The sequence below is a fragment of the Eubalaena glacialis genome, chromosome 4 (assembly GCF_028564815.1).
Source record: "Eubalaena glacialis isolate mEubGla1 chromosome 4, mEubGla1.1.hap2.+ XY, whole genome shotgun sequence".
Taxonomy (NCBI): domain Eukaryota; kingdom Metazoa; phylum Chordata; class Mammalia; order Artiodactyla; family Balaenidae; genus Eubalaena; species Eubalaena glacialis.
Window position 1 is genome coordinate 98,015,415 of NC_083719.1, and position 19,391 is coordinate 98,034,805.

The 19,391-nt window shown below is 40.5% G+C and overlaps 1 pseudogene; it reads left to right on the forward strand.

Moving 5' to 3' along the window:
- The first annotated feature begins 5,681 nt into the window (after positions 1-5,681).
- On the forward strand, positions 5,682-19,052 carry LOC133090552 (large ribosomal subunit protein eL33-like; annotated as a pseudogene).
- Positions 19,053-19,391: the final 339 nt, after the last annotated feature.

The following is a 19,391-nucleotide window of genomic DNA, read 5'->3' on the forward strand; positions in this document are numbered from 1 at the left end:
AAAAGGGAACCCTCTTGCACTGTTGGTGGGAATGCAAATTGGTGCAGCCACTATGGAAAACAATATGGAGGTGCCTCAAAAACTAAAAATAGAGTTGCCATATGGTCCAGCAATCCCACTCCTGGGCATATACCTGGACAAAACTATCATTCGAAAAGATACATGCACCCCTACGTTCATAGCAGCACTGTTTACAACAGCCAAGACATGGAAACAACCTAAATGTCTATCCACAGATGAACGGATAAAGAAGATGTGGTATATATATACAATGGAATATTAATTAGCCATAAAAAAGAAAGAAATAATGCCATTTGCAGCAACATGGATTGACCTAGCTGTGTAACTCAGAGAAAGACAAATACCATATGATATCACTTATATGTGGAATCTAAAATATGACACAAATGAACCTATCTACAAAACAAAAACGGACTCACAGATACAGAGAACAGACTTGTGGTTGCCAAGGAGGAGGTGGGGTAGGGGAAGGATTGGGAGTTTGGGATTAGCAGAGGCAACCTATTATACATAGGACGGTTAAACAACCTAAATCATACTGTATAGCATAGCGAACTATATTCAGTATTCTGTGACAAACCATAAAGGAAAAGAATATATATTATGTATAACTGAGTCACTTTGCTGTACAGAAGAAATTGATGCAACATTGTAAATCAACTGTATTCCAATAAAATTTTTAAAAAAAGAAAAGAGATCAGGGAAAGTGGCTTTGCTGCCTCCTACTCAGAGGAGATGCCCATTTGCCTGTAGGCCTTTCCAGCTAATGGTCTTCATTGGTTGGCAGGCTGAGGGGAGCTCTCAACACATCCAGGGCCCAACCAGCTGATATGGACCGTGTCCGTCCCCAGCACCACCCTGCCCTTCCTACCCCACTGAACCCACACTGACGTGCCGGTATAAGTGCTTCTTTCACTGAGGCATCAGACAAGCATCTCAAAGCAAATCAGAGAAAGAAGATTGGGAATTAGGGCTCTATTTCTAGCCCATTTTCTCAGAGCAACTCAAGGAAGATCCAAGAGGTGAGAATTTAGGCCTTGGGAGGTTGCTGCATATAGACGCTTTCCTTACTCATTCTCTCATCGTCCCAAGTCTCCCACGTCACCTTCCCTCAGCCTATCTGTAAGCAACTATCTCCTGGCCAGCGTTCCACCTCCCTCCTCCAAAGAACCCCACCCTCCACTGTTTGAGCACCGCTAGCTTCCTATTCCTAATTGGTTTTTGAAAATTCTTGTGGCTTCTGTTTCAGCTGGAAGTTCATGGAGGTTTTATTCTGCTTCAAAAGGATGGATGAGCTCTGGTGCCGTAACTGTGTGAAGGGAAACAGTAAGGAGCCTGATTTTGGTTGCCTCCCCAAGTGAAATGAGAGACTGAATATACAAACAGACTGTGGCCAGGCCAGGCAGCAACATTCTGGCCCACCTTCTGCAACAACCACCAACCCATGATCTACAGTAAACAGACCAGGAAGGCAGCCTGCTACATCAGGCTTGCAGGAAGCCAGACCACTATCTCCAGCCACCAGTCCAGGAAGCCAAACAAGAACCCCTGTAACAATTAGCCCAAACAGCCAGAACTTGATAAATAACTGATGGATTCCTTCATCTTTGTCCCCCTTCCAACTCAGGACCAACCAGAAAAAGCCAAGTATGTACCCTGAACCAATCACATAGGCTGCTCCACTTCCAGCCAGCCCACCTAAGCTTCCCCAGGCCAGGGGCCTCCATTCAGGGCATATTTGAAGCCTTCCTTTTTTCCACTATAAAGTTTTCCCACTCTTCTGCCTACCTTTGAGTTTCTGCCAAAACGAAAGAGATGGTAGCTGACCCCCTTGTAAGCTCTGAATAAATAGCCTTTGCTTGTTCCCATTTGGTTGGTCTTCATTTATTTCCACAGAAGCCTTGTGCTAAATTCCTCCCTGACTAAGGGCAAGCACATCTCATCACACTAGGAATTGATTAATTATTAGTTAATTAATCAATTAATTATCCTAGGGAGGCTCAGTCCTCTATTCTCACCTGAAGGAAACATGCTCCCCATAATAAGATGATTTTAAAGCTACTTCTTGAGAACCTTGAGAAATAACTGACATAATTTGCTAAAGGAACATCTGACTCCTACTTGTTCCTGCTTTTATCACCCGCAGCCCACACATTAGCTGAGAATGGCTCTGTCTGAGTCAACCAGGATGGATGTGCAATCTCCCAATAGATTATTTATGATCTTAATGGGGGGGAGGGTCATTTCATTCCATCTCACTACATTTAATTTACTTTTCCCCAGTTTGAAAGCAACAGATTTTTTTGGAAAGTCATAGAAACCAACCTAACAAGGGAGATGTCATATAAGATACCACCTTTAGAAAGAGCAGGAGGAGGAGAAAAACCTGAAAGACAAGCCTTTACTGAAAAGAAAATCTCACACAAAGAGATTGTTTAATCAATTCCCACTATCATGAAAGGGGGGGAGTGGGGAGAGGATTCAGATATTTTAAGTGTTTCTTTAATTTGTTGAAACCATGTGGCAAACCAGAAAATAAGAGACCAAAAGATTTATAAGGGATTGCTTGGTATATTTACAGTTGTAAACAGAAAAGTGTAAATCTGTAATTTATTTAAATTATATGTGGAAGTAGGAGCTCCAGATTAAGCATAAGTTTCACAACCACTGTGATATAGTGTCTGGAAAACAGGTTGGAAGAGCCTACACATTTTGCATTTGCATGAGAAATTAAGGAACCTCCCAAAGACCAAACACACAAAAATATCCCCAAAGAGGAAATAAGGCTTACAGGCTTGACCCAATAGCAACACCCCAGTGACCAAAAGAGGAGCAAGAAGGTTAGATTTGCTGTGGATGGAACTGATTGCCAAATGAATACTGAATAAGCTTTTTATCCTCAAAACTCCCTGAGACGTAAGAAGTCTGACTAGTGTACCAGGAGGAGAGAGACCTGCTCGCCACTTCCTCATGGCCCTGTGTGGGAAGGGTTCTGACCATCTGAGTGCAGCCAGGGCAGGACAGGAAGCAGCCAGGAGGCACGGCCCCCCCTACTGGCAGCAGCGGCATGACCACAGCAGTCAGGTTCCCCAAGGACCCTGCAACAAGCATTTGCAGAGCAGCAGAGGGCACTCAGTTTGCAGGTAAACGGATACGGCATCCTTGGCTAAACAGCATCACCTCCATCGTCAGTGTTGGACAACCATGGAAGTGATGAGCAGGGCTTCCCAGATAGCAGAGGCCATGGAGGAGGATTGGTTATACATTCACGCTATGTAGAGAAACATGTGAGAAAGAATCATAGAAATAAACACAGAAAACTTTGTGTGACACTAGAGTTCCCAGATAAAAGATAAAGATAAGGAGCAGAACAATAGTACTTATTACCATTCATATGATTCCCATTTTTCTTCAGAATGATATGTGGTTTGGGGGACTTCCCTGGTGGCACAGTGGTTAAGAATCCACCTGCCAATGCAGGAGACACAGGTTTGACCCCTGGTCAGGGAAGATTTCACATGTCGCGGAACAACTAAGCCCATGTGCCGCAACTACGGAGCCTGGGCTCTAGAGCCCGCGAGCCACAACTACTGAGCCCATGTGCCTAGAGCCCGTGCTCCACAACAAGAGAAGCCACTGCAATGAGAAGCACGTGCACCGCAACGAAGAGCAGCCCTCGCTCACCGCAACTAGAGAAAGCCCGTGCGCAGCAATGAAGACCTAATGCAACCAAAAATAAATAAATAAATAAAAATAAAAGCATGAGAAAAGACTAGAAATTTAAAAAGAAAGAAAATGGCCAGAGTCACAGACTTCAGCAGTGACAGCACACATTTCTAAGAGTCCAGGGGTCAGATGCACCTCAATGCACACCAGGCCAATGAGAACAGAGAAGATCCAGAGGATGCCTGGCAGAAAATGAGGCCCTCTGCCTCGACACCACAAGATAACATAGGGCCCTCCTCCTACATGAGGCAAGATGCCATATCAGAAAGGAGCTAGAGAGAAAAGCTGAAAACCAAGCATTTACCTGAAAGAGAATGCCGGACAAAAGAGCTTATTAAGGAGTCAGAGAATTATTTTGCAACTTCAGAATTCTCCTTTCCTACCAACCCCCCCACCCCACACTATATAGAAACCTAAGAGATAAGCCTCACAAAGAAATTGTATCAAGTTCAGAAAAGACCAAGTTCCATTTTATTTTCACATCCCAGTTAACCCCATATATTTCTATGCTAGGAGTCCCTCAAAATATTTCAATATTTTAAAAGTTGTCTTAAATAATAGAGTTTATGAGAGAAAATGCAATTGATATGGAGGGAGAGAAAGTTCATAAGACAAATGGATGAAGACTGGTTTGGAAATTCCCTGTTTGATTTGAGGATGGCCAATGGGCTTGGTAGGAAATTGAAGGTGAGGGCACGCAGAACACTGGAGAGAGCCCAACCCTGAGCTGGGTGAACACAGTGCAGCATGTCAAGGAGAGGACAAATGATTAGGAGTGAAGAATACAGTGGGACAGCAGGAGGCGTCAGCATTAATTAGGACAAATCTGTAACTGATGGAGATATCGGCATTTTCAAAATGTGTTTCCAATGTTTGATGAATCTACACCTCTACCTTCAAACGACAGCGAGAAAAATGGTGAGGCATTTTTTCCATACACCCACCGCATGCTAAGCTTTAAAATTCAGCATTATTTCAGATTCATATTTTATTGATTCCTGTGGAGTTTGAGGTACATGAATTGTCTAAAAAACAGAATCATGACAGAAAGTTCATCCTGATTCTAACTTATTACAGGTACTGTATGGAGTTATTTACAATAAAGAAGGTGCATATTTCCAGTAAGAGCCTGGAATTTTGTTAATGCAATTTTCACAATACTACACTGGCTTGGACGTAGGGCAGAGTAGAATTACAAAGAGTTTGTCTCTGGAGGGGCACACAGAGATCTGGAAGAGCTCTCCAAAATATCTCCTAAAAATATGCCTAAGCCCCAAAGGTCACACTATTGTCTATATTATTCTTAAATATTGATGTTCTTGAATTTTCTAGTTTAAATCTATGCTGGTCCTTTCCTTGTTGAGGACAAATTCTGAGTACCCCCAATAAAGTAGGGAATAGGTCCCTGGAATGGTGTTTGCATGAGGAGCTCCCAAAGGGAGAGTGAGTCAGGCAAACACCACTGGACCAGAGACACACTTCAATCACGGCAAAAGACTGAGGATTCTGAGTATATTGGGGGTCACTTGGGTTTGCCCTTCACACCAAGGAGGAAGGAAGTAGAAATAAAAGTTAAAGATCTGTCTTGCTAAAGACTGTTAAATCAGAACTCATTAGAAACCATCTAATTGGAATAACAGTTACGCAAAAGAGAGAAAAGCATTCTCCTCGACGCAGGACCTGGAATCATTGGAAATCTGGAAAAGACAGAGCATGCGTGGCCCCTCAAAGTCTCCAATGCTTCAGCAGAAGCAGGACACCATGGGCCCCAGCAGAAGTGGCAGGGATGTGCCATCATCTATCAGGCGGTCATCAGTGCCTGATAGAGGTGGCCGCAGTCAGGGGAACAAGAGCTATCTAACAGAGAGGGCATCAGTGTCCAGCAAAGGCATCAGGACCAGAGGACATCATATGACCACTGTCTGGCCTTGATCATGAACACAACCGAAACATCTCAGGGACTTCCAGATATGATTACTTGGGGGAGAGAAATGAACTTTGCCGCAGACAGATCTCCTGAATTGGCAGACAGACACAAAAGACACACAGCACAGGTTATTACTGTTAACATCACCCCGAATATAAGATTAGGTAAGTGTACCTGGAGAACACAGATTACACAGTTGTCCAAGGTAAGTTTCCACAATCATCCTCAGAGTTCCAGGAATTCATAACCTGGGCCCCAGGACCCTGAAAAAATCCAGAGAAGTATTTAGGGAATAAATACTTTCAAATGTTTAATAAATAAAACCACAAGTTTGCAAAATTCTATATATCTATCTTTATGGATATTTTTTCTGGTGAAAATGTTCATAATTTTTATCTGATTCTCAGAGGGCTATGTGACACCCCCAAATTTAAGAACCTGAAATCTTTCTTGCTGCATCTCATTTCTCAGGATGCAGTGGAGATGGGAAAGGCCTCTTTTCTGTCCACCCTAGGAGCTTTAGAGTTGCTTTCAAAACTCTATGATCAAAGGTATCTTTGATTTTCATCATCTTTGCCCCTGCAATGTCAGAAACTCCCATCCAAGTGATGAGGTCATGCTTTCTCTCCTCCATCCTGCAGACTTGTAGCATACAACTCTGAACTGGGTTGACTCTACTCCAAAGAATCTCAACAGATTCCAGATGACAATGAATGCAAGTTACAAAATTATAGCCCATTTTCACATCATTTATAAACTTTTCATAAGAATTTCTCCCCCCCCCCCCACTGAAAATGGTGGAAGTCAGAGTTGAGTGAAGACTGTAAAATCAGGCTCTGTGTATTTAGCAACAAGCACTATCTGGGTAGAAAGATAAGATATTGGACCCGCTCTGGTGGGCATTCTTTATGGGCAAGGAGACAAAATGTAATTTTTTAGTTTTATGGTCACAGCAGCTTCAGGTGATAGCAGAGAAGAATCCCATTTTCTTGTTGAGATCTGTAGGTATATGTGACTTGGAACTAAAAAGGAAAGAAAAAAAGTATAAGGGCATGGCTAAACATCAAATGATTAATAGACATTTTTTCTTCTCTTTTTAGTGACTGTATTCCAGCACTGTTTAGCTGGGGTATTACAGTGATAAATCCAATCAAAAAAAAATTTACCAGTATGTAACCTTAGTCCAGCACCACTGACCTTGTAGGTAATTCAGTTTTGTGAGATAATTGCCAAGAGAACAAACTATAAATACAGGCTGTTACGACTGTAAGCAAAATCTACTGCAAAAGCAGTTAGTTCTGAGATAAATTGCCTATGGAATCTACCAGATCCCCAAGGTCTTTCCATTGTGTTCTCTAGTCAAGATTCTAACATGAGCATTAAATTAAAAATTCTAGTTTCCAGGGACTTCTCTCCTAAGAACTTTAAACAGTGTCTTACAAATATATTTCACTATGCACATTAAAACCCAAAATAGAATTGGTCACTTCAAAAATTATTTCCCTGTGATCTATGTTATTGAGATAATACAGCAAATTTTGGTGACACGTAAGGACATATTTATACCGAAAAGGGGATTTTCAAAGGACATTTCTTCTGACAAATTTGTCTTTTAGTGACAGTAATTACTTATTCTGGAGACACTTAACCACTAATGGTGGGATAATCTCAAGATACAACTGCACATTTTTAGAAATTTAAGCCAAAATTAATCAATCTATCTAATTTCGACTAAAGGGAGAAGAAATATTCTCTTTAGACCACACTTTCTTATGAGGCTATAAGTTTAAGGTGGCAGTATAATTAGAAAGAAATTTATTAAAGGGCTGGAAATTACCCCCAAATTAAAACATTTACAGCCTAAAGCTGTAATTAGGGCAAAGGTAAAGGCACGAGGTTCACAAAGAAATCCTGGCTGCTTCTGGTTGCTCCTTGGATGCCATCTTTGCTAATTCATTATCTTGTTTCCATGGTTAATTATGGGGACTCCCCAAGGTGTGATAATTACTCTTTCGCTTTTTCATTTTTCCTCTATTTCATTCATTAACCTACATGTTTTGAACAATTCACATAGAGATTGAGCTAACATTGATAGATGCCCCTGAATGCTAAGCCCTGTGCTAGGCACTTTTGGAGTTAACTGCAAACCTATGTGAAACGCCCAATTCCCCTGATTATTCCTTTCCACCAAACAGTTCCATGTGACTTTCTTAGCTCTAAAAGTACGAAGACAATGGGGGAGTCAAGAGGCAGGGATCTACTGATGTGACCCTGGGCAAGTCACTAGATCTCTCCCATTCTCAGTAAAATAAAGATGTTGAACTAGATCAGAAGTTGCAAAACTGATCCATTGGGCAAATCCAGTCTTCAGACATATTTGCTTGACCTGCACAATTATTTTTAAATCTGGAAGGTTATATAAAAGTCTGGATTTCTATCTTCTCCTGAAAAAGTAGAAGACCTAAGCCTGATTTCTTTGATGGCAATGATTGGCTGCAGCCAAGCAGCAGCTGCCCCTTTAGAATATTCCCTACAATTTCCAATATTCCCTATTGTGTTACAAGTGTTCACTCATTTACTTTATATGACTTGCCTCTCAACCAGATGGCCAACCTCAACACTAAAATGCACTGGTTTTACTTCTAAATACTACCCATTGTTTACTTTATTTTAGGCTTTCTCCCCACCCTTGTCCAGTACCACAAGCATACAATTGAAATCTACCTCAATTTTTTCAGTGTTCAATTCATATATTTTACTGTGGGCTACTCATCCCTTTCTAACTTCTGTTTGACCATTTTTGTCATATTTAACCCCCAAACTTTAAAATATCTTTACATCCTTCTCTACTTTACTCATAACCAAATGTCATAAACTCCTTCTCAGAAATTACAATTTCCATCCTCTTATACCCAAGTCATTACCCTCAGGGCCAATATTCTTACTAAGACTCTTACCAATTCATACATTGAAAATAAGAAGAACCAAATTCCTTGCAGGTCTGTAAAGCTTCTAATAACTCAGTGTATCTCCTAAAAAGCAACCATAGATTTCAAGGATTTTTTCAGCAGAGTACAGGCTGCTATCCAAGAGCCATTCCCTCCTCCTTCCTTACTTACAAGACCAGATTTTATGTGGGATGGAAATGCAACCAGTTAAAAGACTACATTTCCCAGACAATGTTACAGCAAGGTATGTCCATGTGACCAAGCTCTGGCCAATGAGATAAACAGGAGTCCTATATGGGAATTCTGGGAAAACTGCTTAAAGGAAACCAACTTCACTGGAAGAAAAGTTTCCCCTTTTGCCTCTTTTCCTTCTTCCCAACTACAAAACACATTTGATGACTAGAGCTTCAGAAGCCATTTTGGACCAAGAGGTAATACTTTTGAGAATGAAAGCCATGACCTCAGATGGTAAGAGAAGAATGATAGGAGCCTGGATCCCTGATGACCACAAAGCACCAGACTAGTGTTTAAAGTGTCACGTTAACATACTAACATACTGATGTTTCATAAACTTTTTTTGTTTAATATTTTTAAGTCTAATATTTCCTATTAACAAATGAATCTAATTCTAACTAACAAAGGTGGACTATCTTCTCCAGCTGACTCATTTTCCTAGTAATCCCTTACATTTTCTCTGCTTAAATCATGATGACTCTCCTTTTTTCAAAACTGTTCATATTTAAGCTCTTCTATGAAGACTTTCCAAATTAAAAGCATCAAGCCCTTGTCGCTCCCCCTTATCTCCAGAAGCCTCTCTGCCCCTCATATTGCAAGCTTCTTTCCTAGCTACTTTCTTAGCACTGAGCTGAAATGTTTTACACAATGGATCAAAATCAAAAAGCAGAGGGGAGAACCTCAGTAGAAGGGCAGAGAAGGAGAGCTGGAAGCAATCAAGGAAAGAGAGGGCCAAGAATGGAGAAAACTTCAGGTGTTTCTCAATTTGCTGTGGAGCAGTTATGTTTGGTTTGGTTTGGTTTTGACCCATGAGGCATCTGTATCCCCTCAGCACAGAATGAACCATAAAAAAAAGAAGAGTTTGGGGAAAGCTCCAATTAAAAAGGTACAATTAGGGTTAAAAGAGGTACTGGATACCACAAGGAGAAGAATGGGAACTTTTACCACAGGGCATTGTTAGTATTGCTAAAAGGCTTAAGTTGGCCTTTATTTTGAAACACAGATTGGGCTTCAACATAATACCCAGAACCAACCTCCATTCTCACACAGTCCATGGTCTATAGGAGAAGGTCCCTAGGACTGTTACTGATTTCAAAATGTGTTGTTTGAACCTCGCTTCTCAGGTCATCTTTAATTTCTCAGAAAACCACAAGATGCATGGTAGTGAGAACCATGGGCTGTTTTGCCTCTAACTACTCCTTTTCTTTCCCTGCCATTCTGATCCCATTATAGTAAAATCTATTACAGAAATCTCTTTCATCATCTCTTCCCTTTATGAGCAGTTATCTTGTTACTTGCCAGCCAAGTAGAATGTCAGAAAGGTCACGATCAAAGAAAGTAAAATGATATAACAATATCCACGATAGAGAAAGAAAAACTAATGAGCCACTGACCTTAATATATTTGTGTACCCAGTGGTCAGTTATGTGAAATTCCTTGAAGCCTCTCCACTTTGAGTTATTGAAGAGGCAATTTATTTATTGAGTCATTAAGCTTTCCTAAAATACTCAAGGGGAAAAACACAGTTATTATATCTTGGAATTTCATCCAGACTATAAAAGAGCATCAGAATTGAATATGAAATATCAAGATGTCCCTACAGGGTGTAAACCCAGCATAGAAAGTATGAAGGTGGGTGAAGATGATCAAAGACCCAGGCCACAGGTGATATCAAGAAGCCTGTCAGCAAGTAGCCAAGCCCAAGCATTAGATTGAAATGCTCAGTTACTTTTTTTTTAAATTCAAGATACCGAAAATCCAAGACGAACTTGTTAAAGCAAAGTAGAGAATAAACTGACTCAGAGTTGGGTTAAGACACGGATTCTTGAGATTCCTATATATAAGGGAATCACATTGCTACACACCAGAAACTAACACAACACTGTAAACCAACTATACTTCAATTAAAAAAAATAATAAAGACATGGATTCTTGGAAGGATTCAAATGACGTCACAAGATGGTCTGCTTCTGTCACCTCTACTTAGCTCTCCTCTCCTCTGTATATTAGCTTCATTGTTTAACACAGTCACCATCAATGGCCCATAAATGATTGCTAAAGCTCCATACCATACAGTTCCTTAGACCTTAGCTTGCAAAAACTAAAGCCTGTGTTTATTGATAGAGTCTACAAAACAGCTCTCGTTCTCACTCTGATGGAACCTGCTTGAGTCACATGCCTAGCCTTGAACCCATGTCACAGGCTAGTGAAACATGAATGACTTAAAACTGGGTCATGTATTCCATCTCTGCAACTGGGGAAGGCATGGCCCCTGAAGAAATTTGGGATGTGGTTACCAAAGAAGGCATAATGGATAAATGAGAGCCATAAATAAACACCCACTACACAAGTATATTGGACCCTGATTCTGGAAGCATACATATATAATAAACAAAGATGGGGGTACCGAGAAAAGCAGGAAAGAAAAATCATTTTATCAAAATTGTTAACAAGTTGGAACCCTAGTTATCACAATAGGCCTACAGGTCAGTAGCAGAGTAACAGCAAGAAGAAATCTGGGTAAAACTCTGTAATTCTCACATGCTAAGGTCAAGATTTGTGTTAGATTCTGGTCAAGAGTATGGTTGTGTCACATCATCTATGGCAAGAGAAGCACCTCAGAGGCAGGGCCTGACATTCTTCTGCTGAAGAATGAAGCGGACTTGAGCTGGGTCCAGAGGAAGAAAGATTAGCTTCATCTAGTTTACTTAAACCTGTGGTCTTTTCATTTCCTTGGCTATGATGAGGATGAGAAGAAAGTGCCCAGCTGCTCAGTTGTCATGACCCATGGAACAGCCCTTCTGAAGAAATCAATGGTTGCATCTAAGGTCTTGAAATTGTCAAAACTATGCAAACTTGGCCCAAACCGCAAAATAGTGACTAAAGAAATTAGGCCAAGTGGTTAGGAGAGCAACTGAATGCCTCAGTTTGGATTCTGAACTTGTTTCTTACCTCAACCGCTATCAAAATATGCAATTCAAAAGCTTCAGAGAAAAGGGCACTCAGTGAAAGGCCTTTTGTGTCAGCTGGGGGCTGCCTAATAGCTGATGACAGCCTGACGCCTCTCCTGGAGAACATCATGACAGGTCTGGATACTTGAACTCATCAGCTGCCAGAGGCGAGGTTCCGAGCAGCTATTGCCAGGCGTGGACAAAATGGAGATTCATGTGAGCAGGCAGCTTGCAAAACCCCAAGAGCAGCAACTGAACGGGCAAAGAAAGGGGGGTGTTGTGTACTGATCCTGATTGCCACACAAAGCTCAAGCCTAGCATAAGCAAGTGCATGCCTACTTCCAGTGCAACTTGAAAGAGAACTTGTTTTCCAGGGCTCTTCCTAACTGTACTTCTGTCCTCGCTGGACCAGACTCTCCCATTCTCCCTCCATCAAGCCAGGTCCTCATTCCTACAGGTCACTGCTGACTGCACTTCTCCTGCAGTTCTACATGGAAGGTCTGAATTCCATTCTAACAAGCGAATTTTTAATTTAATATTCCCATTCTATCTAGATTTGGTTATGTATCCCTAGATTGGTTTGAAAAATAGAGTAATCTTATTCTAAACCTGAACATATGCCATGGTAGAATGCTCCAGTATTCCTTGTCCAAATATTCACTTCCTGTCAAGCTTAACGTTGGATTCTATTCCCAAAATTCCTTTTCCAATTCAAATTATTTAGTATGTACACTGATTAAAACATTAAAGTATGTATTGAAATTTAATTTGAATCTGTGTGTTATGCCACCAAATAGGTAACATACCCATTCAAGACAGAAAGAAAAAATTAAATAATTTTTGCACCTGCATAACAACTGGAGAGGTGCCAGAAGCTTTCCTCACTCCTCACCTGAGACTATATATATGACTACTGTCTGCATTTTCTTCCTTATTCTGAGCTCTAGAATTAGTCCCCTTTTCTGACAAGATAACCGTCATGAGCTATTCAGGTCAGTACTGAGGGACAAGCGTCAAATCACACTTGCTGTCAGCCTCACCCCAACCGCATTCAAGACAGCAGTTTTCTAAGAACCATAAACAGGCTTGACTCCAGATCCCCGGAAGGTTCCTGCCTGCTGAGTCCCAGGTTGATGATAAGCCCTATGCCTTGATTCCACTAAACTAGAAGTCTTGCCGGTCACTTTCTTCCGCTCCCAAGGACTTGGTTTTCCTACCTGCAACCAGGTCAACTTGATGCTTTCCAAATGCTTCCCTCTAGACATTTCATTATTTTGTTTCCACCTGCCTGTCAATATATTCTTTTTACCTCCTTTAGACCAGCCTGAGGCCTCTAACTTGCTAAGAAATCATTTGTTCCCATTTGCCAATTTCTACATGTTATGGGACATTATGTTCCATCCACCTGGCTAGACCTTTCCTGCTACCCTGAATCTTGTCCAGGGCCTGCCCTCCTTATGGCCATGAATTCTGCCTGTCCTGGACACTTCAGTACTTACAGTTCTGGCTTGTATATAGCATGTACTCAATAATGATATTTGTTTTGTTTTTATATCCTCAAATAATTGAAAATGGGAAAATGGTCATCTTACTGTAAGCCTGGATCTGTACAGTAATTCTAAATAGCTGAAGGCAAGTATTATTTTCCTTTTTAGACCATAACAGAATGTATTAGTTTATTTCTTGTCCAAACACTAACTTCCCCATCATACAGATCAGCATTCTCAAGCTTTGCCACTGAAAAAGCCCTTACTTCAGAGAAGAATAAATTCATACTTAATGGGTCAGTTTTGCTTTCCCATAAGCTGTAATGTCTTCGAACTCTAATGTTTTATTTTATTTATTTATTTAGGCCATACCACGCAGCTTGCAGGATCTTAGTTCCTCAACCAGGGATTGAACCCTGGCCCCAGCAGTGAAAGCACCAAGTCCTAACCACTGGACATCCAGGGAATTCCTGAACTCTAATGTTTTAGCTCAAAAATAAATACAAATTTAGCTTCTGCCTCATTATAAATAATATATATATTGCATATAATACATTTCATATATATTCATATTCTACTTTCATATACATCCATATTCTGCCAGAATGTACTCACGGCCTAGTCTGATAATGCATGACCAAGATTAATATTCTTTTCAGAAGAAAATGTTAAGATCTATTGGACTGAGTATAAATATGATTGAGAAAGTCCACCTCCTTTAGCCTCCTTAAAAATCTACATTATTTTCTCTTTCTCCATGTCTCCTATGAAATAGGACAACTATGCTTCCCTAAGAATGTTGTGACGTTAAAAAGCTTCAATTTTTCCTGGGAATTCCCTGGTGGTCCAATGGTTAGGACTCTTCGCTTCCACTGCAGTGGGCACGGGTTTGATCCCTGGTCGGGGAACTAAGATCCCGCATGCCACTGGGTGTGGCCAAAAAAATAAAATAAAAAGCTTCTATCTTTCCTTTCAAAAGTGAAATAGCAATTCCCAGTTACCTCATATAAGATGAAATGCGTGAGATGATTTTTATTTCTAAATTTACTGAAAATACATTAAATCCATATACTAACTTTGCCTATACATTCATATCTGTAATTAGCAATATCAATACACACTTTTTTCTACTTTCTTTTTTTTTACTATCTCATCACCTTTCAGAGGAAAAAAAAATTTAAGCATAACATACCTTGAAATAAAAGTTAACATTATTGGCTTAGATTAAGACACTTTTTGGTGCCCATTAATAAAGAAAATTGTATATCAATTAAGATCTTCGAATAGATAATATAGTCCAAAAATGTTACTTTAATGAGTCAGATGGACCTTTACACAGAAGACTTAAAAGAAGACAAATGCCAATTGGCCTGGGAGCACACTCCTTTAAAAATGAAAAAGCAGGTTTTACCATCCAGTAAAGTTTCACAAAACAACAGCATTTGTTACAATGTGGTAGAGTGGGAAGAAAGAAGGATAGGGACAGAATGATAGATTTCACAATTCCAAAGATCACAGTCTGGAGGAGTCCTCAGGTCCTTTTTGGCCTCACCATGTCCTCAAGTATTAGACACAACTCCCTTTGCAGGAAACAGGAGAAGAGAGGAATAAAGGCTTCTTTGAAAAGCAGTGATAAAGGGCTCCCTGGAGGATTTCTGAGCTCTTGAAACAATCTTCATGGCAACAGCTTGACTCTGCTTCCTGCTACAGCGAAGGTTGCTGGAATATGAATTAGGGGTGAAGCACTGGGGCTATTTGCAAGTTCATGTTAAAATTTGATTTTCCAAACTCAGGAATACAGTTGATTCAGAATTAAATCAAAATAGTGCTTTAAAGGTGCCCTGCAAAGGACCTCAGTGCATTAAATAAGTACCAACTAGCTTTGCTCTTACAAGTAGTCTCATGGGAGAAAACTTAGAGAAGATTCCATCATTCTCATGTTAAAGACACAGAAATGTCTGCAGAATATGCTATCTCACCAATGGTCATAACATCTCACAATGTCATCAAAAGTTATGTATGGAAATTGCTTATCAGGTCAGTATACAGTCATCCATATTATACCACTTCACATTTATTTTTAAATTTTAATAAATCTAGTTAATGCCTTCTTTACTATTATAACATTTCTTTCCCATCCCAAATCATTACATGTTTTTCTTCCATAAAAGTACATACTAATAATGAGTGATGTTGAGCAGCATCGACATATATACACTACCAAATGTAAAATAGTTAGCTAGTGGGAAGCAGCTGCATAGCACAGGGAGATCGGCTCGGTGCTTTGCAATGACCTAGAGGTATGGGATAGGGAGGAGGGGAGGGAGGCTCAAGAGGGAGGGGATATGGGGATATATGTATGCATATGGCTGATTCACTTTGGTGTACAACAGAAACTAACACAGTATTGTGAAGAAATTATACTCCAATAAAGATCTATTAAAAAAAAAAAAAGTCCATACTCTAAAAGCTAATAAACAAACCAACAAGCCTGAAAAACATACAAGGTGGGGGGATGTATAAAACAAAATGTATAAAATAGGCATCTTGTATAAAATATGTAATGTAGAGATTTACTACCTGTATCTGTCTTAGGGCACTTTTTTTTTTTTTTTTTTAATTTATTTTTGACTGTGTTGGGTCTTCGTTTCTGTGCGAGGGCTTTCTCTAGTTGCGGCAAGCGGGGGCCACTCTTCATCGCGGTGCGCGGGCCTCTCACTGTCGCGGCCTCTCCCGTTGCGGAGCACAGGCTCCAGACGCGCAGGCCCAGTAGTTGTGGCGCACGGGCTTAGTTGCTCCGCGGCATGTGGGATCTTCCCAGACCAGGGCTCGAACCCGTGTGCCCTGCATTGGCAGGCAGATTCTTAACCACTGCGCCACCAGGGAAGCCCTTAGGGCACTTTGGCGTATGGCGCCATGTTCTCTCATTTCCTAAATTCTCAGTTTCCATCGATTATAACATTACCTTAACAACACCTTTTGGGGGTCAAATACTACATAGTAATCCCTTTATTCTTCAGTATGAAAATGAGTTTGATTTTCTTATTTAGCAAGTTTAAGATTGATGGTATACGTTCAGGTATTAAATCTGCACTTCCCACTTATTTTAATTTGTTGGGTTATTGAAATTCCTTATTGAATTAGTAACTAAAAGCTAAATAGCTTCTCTTGCATGTCACCTGGAAGCTGGTGATAGGAGCATATATACACTGATAGTCCTTCATGACATGAATTGTTCCTATAAGCATTTTCTAGCTTGGAGAAAAAAAAAAGGAAGCTTTATCCCAAAGAGTGGTAATTCCCACTATATAAATTTACTACCTGAGATTTGACAATCATCAGCATCCATGTTCTCATTCAATGCTGCACTGAGATATGATATATTCAAAGCACGACACTTGGTGCTACCAGTACCCATAACATAGCTGAGCGACCATGAGATGAACTGACACCTTCTGTGCACAGGCAAGTTCCTACATGCACGTGAAACACATCCTAAGTTTCAGTCCTCTTATTGTTAGTTACCTGGTTTCTTTTTCAATTAATCAAATAAAATGTCTCATTTTCAGAAACTAGACCTAAAGGGAACTCATCGAGGCTATATGCAAAGTGACAGTGCTTTGTTAATAGACTGTTACCCATAGATATCCTCTATAGAAGACCTTTTTTTGGGGAGGTGCGGTAACAGAATTTCTAAGATGGCCTCTTAAAAATGCCTCACCCTAGTCCCCAGAAACTGTGACTCTAAGATATCACACACATGAATGTGTTTTGTTACATGACAAAAAGGACTTTGCAGGTGGAATTTTAAGGCTTCTAGCCTGTTCACCTTAACATGGGGAGATTACCCTGGACTGTCTGAGTAACCCAATGTAACACATGCATCCTTAAAAGCAGAGAACGTGTTCTGGCTGGTGGTAGAAGAGAAGGGCTAAGGGGAAGTATGATAGATTTGAAGCAAGAGAAGGATTCAGTGGACCACTGCCGCTTAAAGATGGAGGGGGCCACATGGGAAGGAACCCAGGGGGTCCCTGGAACAGAGAGCGGACCTTGACTGACAGCCAGTAAGGAAATGAGGATCTCAGTCCTACAACTGCAAAAACCTGTTTCTGCCAACAATCAAAATGAGCTTGGAAATGGATTCTTCCCCAGAGCTTCCAGGGAAGAGCCCAGCCTGTTTGGCACCTTGATTTTGGCCTTGTGAGAACGGGAACAGAGAACCCAGTAGAACCCACAAAGACTTCTGATCTACAGAACTGTGGAAGTGGCTGTAAATGAGTAAATTTGTAGTAAACTGTTATGGCAGCAGTAGGAAACTAGTACAGGCAGACTGCATATGGAGACAACCTAGAAGAAATGGACAAATGCTTAGAAAGGTACAATCTCCCAAGACTGAACCAGGAAGAAAGAGGAAATATGAACAGATGAATTATCAGTAATGAAACTGAATCAGTAATTTTAAAACTCCCAAAAAACAAAAGTCCAGGACCAGATGGCTTCACAGGAAAATTCTATCAAACACCTAGAGAATAGTTAACACCTATACTTCAGAAACTATTCTAAAAAGTTGCAGAGGAAGGAATACTCCCAAATTCATTCTATGAGGCCACCATCACCCTGATACCAAAACCAGACAAAAATACCACAAAAAAAGAAAATTACAGACCAGTATCACCAATGATCATAGACACAAAAATCCTCAACAAAATACTAGCAAACCAACCCAACAACACGTTAAAAGGATCATACACCATGATCAAGTGGAATTTATCCCTGTGATGCAATGATTTTTTCAATATCTACAAATCAATCAGTGTGATACACCACATAAACAAATTGAAGAATAAAAACCATACAATCATCTCAATAGATGCAGAAAAAGCTTTTGATAACTTTCAACATCCATTCATGATAAAAACTCTCCAGAAAGTGGGTATAGAGGGAACCTACCTCAACATAATAAAGGCCATATATGACAAACCCACAGCTAACATCATACTCAATGGTGAAAAGCTAAAATCATTTCTTCCAAGATCAAGAGGATGGAGAGTCATGCCTAGTCACTTTGAAGAGGCAGGGCAGCCCAGGTGACCATGGGGGTGACTGGTGTCCCACCTAGCTCAACCCCCCCACTAGAGGCAGAGCTAACAATATAACCACTCGAGCTGTGCATGCAGGCCTTCAGGGTTTAGCTATCTGTACATATGATTAAGATTTTGTAGCGTTTCACTTTTTCAGAAAGGAGTTCCTGAAGACTTGTTCTTCTAAGTCTGAATTTTTAAGTGGATATTACTGTTAAAAAATAATTGTTCATGGTTCAGAGCTTAAGAGGTCAAAAATCCTGAAGATCACACCAAAAAGGCTCTCTCAGCCGTCTTGGAGCCTGTGGAGGCCTACTGGGCACAGGACTTCTAAACTGACAAATACGTCTGGAAGGCTGTGGTCCGAGGCCATTTTTGCTGGCTATAAGTGGGGTCCCCGGAACTTGAGAGAGCACACAGCTCTTCTTAAAATTGAAGGTGTTTATGCTTGAGATGAAACTGAATTCTATGTAGGCCAGAGGTGTGCTTATGTGCACAAAGCAGAGAACAACACAGTAACTCCTGGTGGAAAATCGAACAAAACCAGAGTAATCTGGGGAAATGTAACTTGCATTCATGGAAACAGTGGCATGGTTCGTGCCAAATTCCGAAGCAACCTTCCTGCTAAGGCCATTGGACACAGAATCCAAGTGATGCTGTACTCTTCAAGGACTTAAACTTATTGAAAAGTAAATAAATAAAAGTATGGATTTGTTCTCTTGTTAAAAAAAGAAAAAAGAAAGATCCACCAAAATGGTTTCGTTTAAGGTGATGTTTCTGGTGAACTCAGCCTACATAAAATTGAACATGTCATGTGCCATGCCAGGTGTTTTCCTACTTTCTCAATGATTTCTATCAATTTAGTTTACTAGTATCCTTCTTTCACCCAATCTCACACCAAAAAACAATATTCCCTGTACCAGAAGGACAGACATTTGTCCTTATTCATCTAGCGTAGATTAAATGACACCTGTTAGGTGCCAAGACATTTTATTAGGAACTGAAGATGATCAAAG